The sequence below is a fragment of the Mus caroli genome, chromosome 10, assembly GCF_900094665.2.
Source record: "Mus caroli chromosome 10, CAROLI_EIJ_v1.1, whole genome shotgun sequence".
Lineage (NCBI taxonomy): Eukaryota > Metazoa > Chordata > Mammalia > Rodentia > Muridae > Mus > Mus caroli.
Window position 1 is genome coordinate 92,677,176 of NC_034579.1, and position 7,822 is coordinate 92,684,997.

The following is a 7,822-nucleotide window of genomic DNA, read 5'->3' on the forward strand; positions in this document are numbered from 1 at the left end:
TTGTATAACGTGGAGAGTCTCCACCAGCAAACACGAGGCTGTTCATCCCCTTGATCAAGGGCAAACGATGGTGTGTCTGAGTATGCCAATGTGTTTGCCTTTTCTTAAGGAGAAACGGGAAGTGTTGCTACAAAATAAGAGTGGCACTATTTAAACTCATTATACTGGGAGCCCAATACACACAGTGAACAGGCAACTGCAGAACCAATAGAGATTCCTGGGGATGGAGGGGCGGGGTCAGGAATCCATGACTATTGGATTAGACCTGCCCAGATGTGGGCCTCTGGTGGGTTATTTTATTTTCGCTGTTTCCTTCTCTCTCTTGCTGCCTTATGCCCTGCTAACGACTGATAGTGCAGTTCAGGTTCCAAAAAAGAATCTGACTGGCCTCCATCCCCATCAGGGTTGGGAGATGATGAAGCCATTTGCCTTGTATTTAGGACCCGTGTTTCTGGAGCTAAAAGAGGGACCAGAATGATGGCTGAGGGACAACAGCTTAGCCTGAGATCGTTATTCTTAGCCATGTTCTCTGCATTGTCCTGTAGAGCTCTGTGGCCTGGGACGCTGACCTCCATTAGGGCCGCTGTTGCACTTGCTTTTGCTCATTCTCTGCCAGGAGACCCTGGCATGGGGCCAGAGAGCAGAGGAGAACAAGGCCGGGTATTCTGATGCCCTCCTCTTCTGTCATCTTTGCCTTGCCATGGGGCAGGCAGTGTTACAGCTAGCATGGCACCCCAGAGGTCAGGACTTATGCCTAAGTGACACCTCAGTAATGTCACTTCTGTGCTAACAGTGCCCACAGCTCTGTAAGTTGTCCCTGTGTGAAATGCTCTTCAGCTAGGCGCTTTGAGGGCTCCGCGTTCCTTTCCAATACTTCATAGATCAGCAGGTAAAGCTGCTGAGAGGAGGGTAGAGGTCAGTTACTGTGGGAATACAGAGAAGTCTGAACAGGCCAGAATAAAACGCATGTTCACATCCTGAAACTGTCCAAGGCAAAAACAATGATCATTATTGATTGGACCTCATTTTTCCCCCATTATCAGTGAGAAAAATCTTATGACATTGGCTCATGGGCACCAAAGTTAAGGGATTTTCTAGGACGAAGTCGATCAGTGCTAAAACTGGAACAAACTGGAACTGCTACCTTAATCTGTAGCTATTATCAGGACCTTGTAGCCCTGCCCTGCTATTGCAATGGAGGGACTATTTTAAGTAAAAGAATGCTGGTCTGGCACCAGATTCCCTCCCTATTCATCCACAGTCAATCGCTGATGTCATTTGTCCCAGCATTCTTTAAGTCCCCATCCTTGCAATCTGAGAGTCTCTTTTAACATATGGGTCAGGTACCCACTATCAATCCATCCGTTAGCACACCCAGTGAGAGACTCTCTGAGACTCTTGAATTAGAACTTTGGCCTCAAAGTCAGAAACTGGATTGGACCAAGTGAACCTTCCAGAACCTCTCTTGCTCCTACAGCTTTGGTCATTGCTGACATATTTGTGGCTAGCCTTCTGGGTTCCCTTGGGCTTGGGTAAGCCCCAGATTTGCGTGCTCTGTCTCCTGCTGAAAGAGTGCCAAAGACTGGCCATGTGTCAGAAGAAATACAGCACACACCCCTGCAATATGAACAATCTGCCGGGCACTCTTCTCTAGGTTCTTTGTACATTTTTTGTTCTTGTTAGATGTATTTTCTATTTTCTACAGACACAGCCCTGACTTTGTTATGCCCTTGAAGACAGGGAAATTTTTTGGCCCGAATGACTAACCCAGTAGCATAGGAGCGAGATAGTACAGGGCACAACCGTATGTGCGCGCACGGTTTGAATGCAGGCTCGCCTCATCTCTGTAATGTTATTATTTTCTACCTACTTCAATGACTTAGTGGAAATCAGGAACTTAGCAAACAGCAGATACTTAGTTCTGGCTTTGTTTGCTGCACATCAGTCCCGGTGTGGTGAATATAAGTGCAAAGGGGGAACATCTCTATCCCAGACCCCCAATCCCTTTATTCTTTTCCTCCAGACTCCATTGCCTAGGCAAAAGCTCCTTCCTTGCACCCATGGCAATCTACGTTCGCCTCCTGAAGGAGTGAAGTCCGGGAGCGCCCTCTAGAGGACAGCGGGGCTCAAAACCTCTGCTACATTACCGCTCACAGGATGTCTGCTGTGGTTTTATTTGTCCCTCCAAAGGTTGGTACCTCCTCTGTGTTCTGTTTGTCCTTAGAGATCCATTTCCATTTCTTTCTGCTTTGTTCTGGACCCCAGGCTGGTGACCTTCCTTTGCCACCACCTCTTAGCTTGATTTTAACCAGTAAAAGTCACCCGAGATGCATCGTTGAGACACTGTTTCTTGCAACTCCTCCAAGCCCGGCTGTTAGGGGTAGGTGGACAGTGCTCCTCTACTCAACCCCACAGCTGCTCCCATGCAAACCCGCATGTTCTACCATGCCTGGCTCATCGGTGTCAGCTCCCCGGACACAGAAATGACTTCCTGATGAGGCTAGCTAGCCTCGCGGTGGAAGTTCTGTCTTCAGCCTTGTGTCCCTTAGTCCTGGCTGTGCCCTTCTTGGTAAATTTCCTACTAGCCAGTCGGAGTAGGCTTTATTTTCTGGTCCTGCTGGGTTCTACTGATACTGTATGCAAAATCTTTGACCTAAGTCTTTTCTCTCTCCTACCTCCCCAATACCCTGTGAGCAATAAACCAATTACTGAAGTTTGCACAATGTAAGCATACTGTGTATATCTTAGGATTCTCTCCAGAATGCCTCCAGCAGGCAGGCCCTACTGTCTCTTGTTCAATTCCTACATAACCTACTTTCCCTCTACCTAGCTCCAATTCACTCTCTAATTAAAGCCTTCCACTGAAAGGCTGCTTCTAACCAGGTCTTCCTAAACTTTGGTACACGTTTTTTGTTGTTTGTTTGTTTGGTTGGTTGGTTGGTTGGTTTTGTTTTCCTTATGTGCTTGGCATCTATGCAATTTCTATCCTATGAAGTAGCTGTCATATATTTGTCTTCACCTTTGCTTTAGTCTCTAGGAAGATCTTAGGTGGTTTAATTACATTCTGTGACTAGATTAATTAATAATGCCTAATTCAACCCACACACATCTCCTGAACCATGGGAATTTCTTCACACGTGTTCTGCTCAGCACTTTTGTTATATGGTTGGGGAAGGGATGTTGTCCCCTCCAACATGAGGGGGCACACCCTGTCACTGGGAACCACCTCGTCACTAAGGAGACCGCTAGTGTGGGAAGGAAACTAGAGAGGAGGGAGGGCAGACTACAGAAGGTCGTGGAAAGCAGTTGGGCCCTTGATCAAACTATGTCCAACTGTCTTGCAAGCTGGTCTGTCTGGGATGGGACTTTTGTTTATAACCAAGTAAATATGTAACACTGGTGGTTAATTACTGTGGTGGCTTGAATGAAATTGACCCCCATAGGGTCATAGGAAGTGGTACTGAGTCTCAAATACTCAAGCCAGTCTCAGTGTGTCCTTCTTCCCGTGGCCTGCCAATCCACATATAGAGAACTTCCAGCTACCTCTCCATCACCATGTTTGTCTGCATGCTACTCATGCTTCTTGCCATGAATAATAATGAATAATGATAATGGACTAAACCTCTAAACTATAAGCCAGCCCCACTGAGATATTTTCCTTTATGAGAGTTGTTGTGGTGTCTCTTCACAGCAATGGAACCCCTAAGACAATGATGAGACATATGCAACACACAATTACCAAAATGGCTGAGAATGCAGGTCACTTGGCTGCCTATTTGCCTGGAATGTTTGAAGCTCTGGGACAGTGAAGTCCTACAAAGCTCTTATTCCAGCACTTGGGACATTGAGGTAGGAGAATCAGGGGTTCAGGGTCATTCTTGGCTGCTTAAGGTGTTCAAAGCTTGCCTGGGATGCATAAGACCCCATTTGAAGAAAAAGCCAACTCAATTACTGAATTATTTTCTTCCTCTTTTCAAGCTCAGGTAAAGGAGCACTGGATGGAATCTTGCCTGGGTATATTGGGGTAAGGAATAGGACCCAAGCTTCATGTGTGGTTTTGCTTATGGTAAGATATACTCCAGTTCCCTGTAATCTTCTTAAAAATGGTTTTGTATGTAATTAAAATATTCATCTCAGCACACCCTACATGTACACACCCCATGCCACAACTGAAGGTCAATCTGACGGGTTGGCACAGCTGTCTCCAGTGCCATGTTGACTTCTTCTTCTTCTTCTTCTTCTTCTTCTTCTTCTTCTTCTTCTTCTTCTTCTTCTTCTTCTTCTTCTTCTTCTCTTCTTCTCCTTCTCCTCCTCCTTCTTTTCCTCTTTCTCTCCCCTCCCCCCCCTCCTCCACCTCCTTCTTTTTAATTTTATATTCATTGGTGTTTGCCCACATGTATGTGTGAAAGCATCAAATCCTCTGGAACTGGAGTCACAAATGTGAGCTGACGTGTGGGTGCTAGGAACTGAACCTGGGTCCTCTGAAAGAGCAGCAGGTGCTTGTAACCACTAGACCCTCTCTCTAACCCCGCCCCACCCACAGGTCGGGTTCTTCTAATGTATCAGCCATGAAGAAGGTGTTTCTGTAGCTCCAGCTGGAGGCTAGGCTCAACCACAGGTAGGTTTCCCAGGCACCTACAGACTTGAAACAGTTCTGTGGGCAGAAAGCTCAACATGACCTTGTGCTTTGCTGGAGTGTCTTCAAACTCAAATGCCTTCAGATCCCAGAAAGTCTGCTCACTTTTGTAGTCAGAGTTCTTGACGTTTCTCAAACCACTTTTCACAAATCAGAGAATATTAAGAGAACTAAGTTTGAAGTGTGTACAAAAGCCTCTTTGTAACACATGCTGTCATATATAACCTTCTACTTGCCGGTCCTTAACACCCACTTCTCCAAATTGTCACAGACTTCTGTTTCACAGGTTTGACTATCTTATATCCACTGACAATGGCACACAATAAAGCAAGCATTCGTATTAAAACCATTCATCTTTATGCGTTCTCAGACACCTGTAACCATTTGAATAGATGGAGCTTCTTCCTCTCCTCTCCCTGGACTCTGGTCACAACAGGGAGCAATCGATTTGTTGCTTCTTGCTTGGAAACCGTGTGTGGTGTGTCATCTCTTTCCCTCAGAACTGCAGAACAGGCCACCTATTGTCTCAGCAGACACCAAAAAAAGGGCAGGAAGAATCCCTGGTGTGCAAATGTGCCTTGCAGCTGGTGGCATTCTATACTAAAGCCACAGTCCCTGCACAGATGTCCCTTGGAGAGCTGGAAGCATATTGATGTATTTGCCTGATTTCATCAGTCCCTCTGTTGAACTGTGGATGCTGAAAGCCAGGGTCTGAGTCAGGGGGTGGGAAAAATAAACCTGAAGGTACAAGCATGGTTTATGAAGCTTCATAAAGGTCAACTGACTTTAGGAAGCAACTAATTCCTACCCGGTTCCTGTTTCGGCGTGGATGGACTTCCTTCTAGGAGCTAACATGACCTCTCACTTTGCTTTCTGTCTCCCGTGTGATAAGCTGTTGGGGAGTTTGGAAGAAGGAGCCATGTATACTCCACTCGACCAGGCATACCTGTTTCTGTCTGTCTTCAGAGAGGAGATACCTGGTTTGCTCTCTTCGCTGTAAGGTAACTTCTGTCTTGCTTGTGGTCAGGGACTGGACTCAGGAGAAAGAGATATTTTTAGTTCGACTCCAGAATCTACCAGCAAGCCTGTTTGGTGGTAAGTAAAGCCAAGTTGGTTATTATTATAGAGTCACTACCAAAGTGGACCCCATGATATGTGTGCCTCAAAAGTACTCAATATATTGGTTGGGGAAAAAACATCTACTGAAACCCAAGGGCATCCTGTTGTTTTAAAATTTTCTCCTACAACCCAGTTTTAAAAGAAAAGTTCCCCGGCCCTACTTATCATATCTTTTACTAATAGTAATTTACTACTAGTAGGAAGGTGTTTAAGAAAAGCTTGGCTTCCTGTCTTATCATGATTCAACAATCTGCTATTACCAGGGCTGTGTAACTGCTTAGAAATACTTTCTGAGAGGACACAGAAGTTGCCTCTTATAGAAAAGCATGGGCTTTTCCATCTCTCTGTGGTTCCAAGCCAGTGAGTGTTGCCAGATTTGGCAAAATATAAACAGGCATCCAGGAAACCTGAGGTTGTTTGGCAGGGATTCCATTATTAGCAGAACGTGAACAGCGTAACTCTGTCAGAGACAACTCATGCACTTGAATTAGGGCACCCAAATTGCCCTGGGAACTCTCTACCTCACTCTTTATTCACACAGGCTACCAAGATGGATTCCCTATGTGTATCCACACTTACTACTACTGCTCAGTGCCTAATTTAACTGTGTGGCCTATCTGTGGAAAGAAAATACCAGTACAGGCTGAGAGCAAAAACTGTAATCTTATAGAAACACCAGTGATCCAAAATGATAAGCTAAAAGCAATCCCCCTTCTAGTGAGCTCAGTCTGGGTACGGTTGTACCTTTGTGACTGAGGGTCCAACCTGGAGACTTTGTCTGTCCCTGACAGGCTGAACAAAGCTGGGTAGGTCAATGAGCCTTTCTGGGTCTCTGGTTTCCTATCTCTGAAAGGATCTGAAATGCTTGCTCACCAAAGCTAGTGTGTGTGTGTGTGTGTGTGTTTTGAGTATTCATCAGAAAGATCAGCGTGTGCAAAATGTAACTGCAACATAGCTCAGCAGTGGGAGGAGAGAAGCCAGTTATTAATTATGTAACCGGTGAAACATATCAGTTAGTATATGATAGGTTCCTCTCCCACATCCCTGTTTCAAAAACTTCCCGATCTGATAACAGGAACAGATGCAAAGCAGCTTTGAGGAAGACCCTGCGGAAGCCTTGAGGAAGTTGCAGGGACCGTTTTAAGAGCTCAGGATGCCATGGACACTGTGACATGCGTACCATGATTGGGTAACGGCATCTTAGGGGGAAAGGCCACCTAAAATCACATCTTATGCCAATTTAAGTCACAATTGTTAAGACCTCGAGATCTTGGGAACACTAGGGAATCAACCAAGAGTGAATTGACTTAGAGTGTCTTCAGCAGATGTCGGGGTAAGTGCTGTCATGTAAATCCAGGCTTCTCAAACCCACCACCATTGACAACTGAAGCTGGACAGAGCTTCTTGGGGTCAGCGCTGAAAATGCTGTGCATTCGGTGTGTTTCACAATACCTGTGATCTGCTTGCCAGATGCCGGTAGCACCCATACAGTAGCGATAAACAAATTTTTCCAGACATTGACAAATATTCCCTGTGGGGGAAGTTGTCTCTAGTTAAGAATCACTGATTTAATTTAGCCAAGGGAATTGGGCATTTCCCAGCAACTCCATCAGGACTCTGAAGTCTTGACTGTGACAAAATGCACGGACTGTAAGGGTCTTGCAGGACTCCTCGTCTGTCCTCACTTTGCTTCCTACCTCACCTGCAGGGCCTTGGCCATCAGACAGCTTCTGCTGTATTCCCTCTCTTCCCCCTCCTTATAAGGCTCGATGTTCACTGGGCTAGGTAAACCGGGGTGTCATAGTGTTTGCCTCCTTCCTCCAGTAAGAATGTCTCCCTGGGGCACGAGAGATGGCTCAGCTGCTAAGGGCACCTTCTGCCAAGTCTAGTAACCTGAGTTTGAGCCTTGGGACCCACAAGGAGCAGTGGCAGGAGAGAGCCAACTCCCATAAGTTGCACTCTGATCTCCATACATATGTGGGGTACGCACTGGGATCCATGCCTTGGATGCATATGTGGGGTACGCACTGGGATCCATGCCTTGGATGCATATGTGGGGTACGCACT

The 7,822-nt window shown here is 46.0% G+C and overlaps 1 pseudogene; it reads left to right on the top strand.

Annotated features, from left to right (window-relative positions):
* The first annotated feature begins 3,743 nt into the window (after nt 1-3,743).
* LOC110302745 lies at nt 3,744-4,749 on the top strand (annotated as a pseudogene).
* Nucleotides 4,750-7,822: the final 3,073 nt, after the last annotated feature.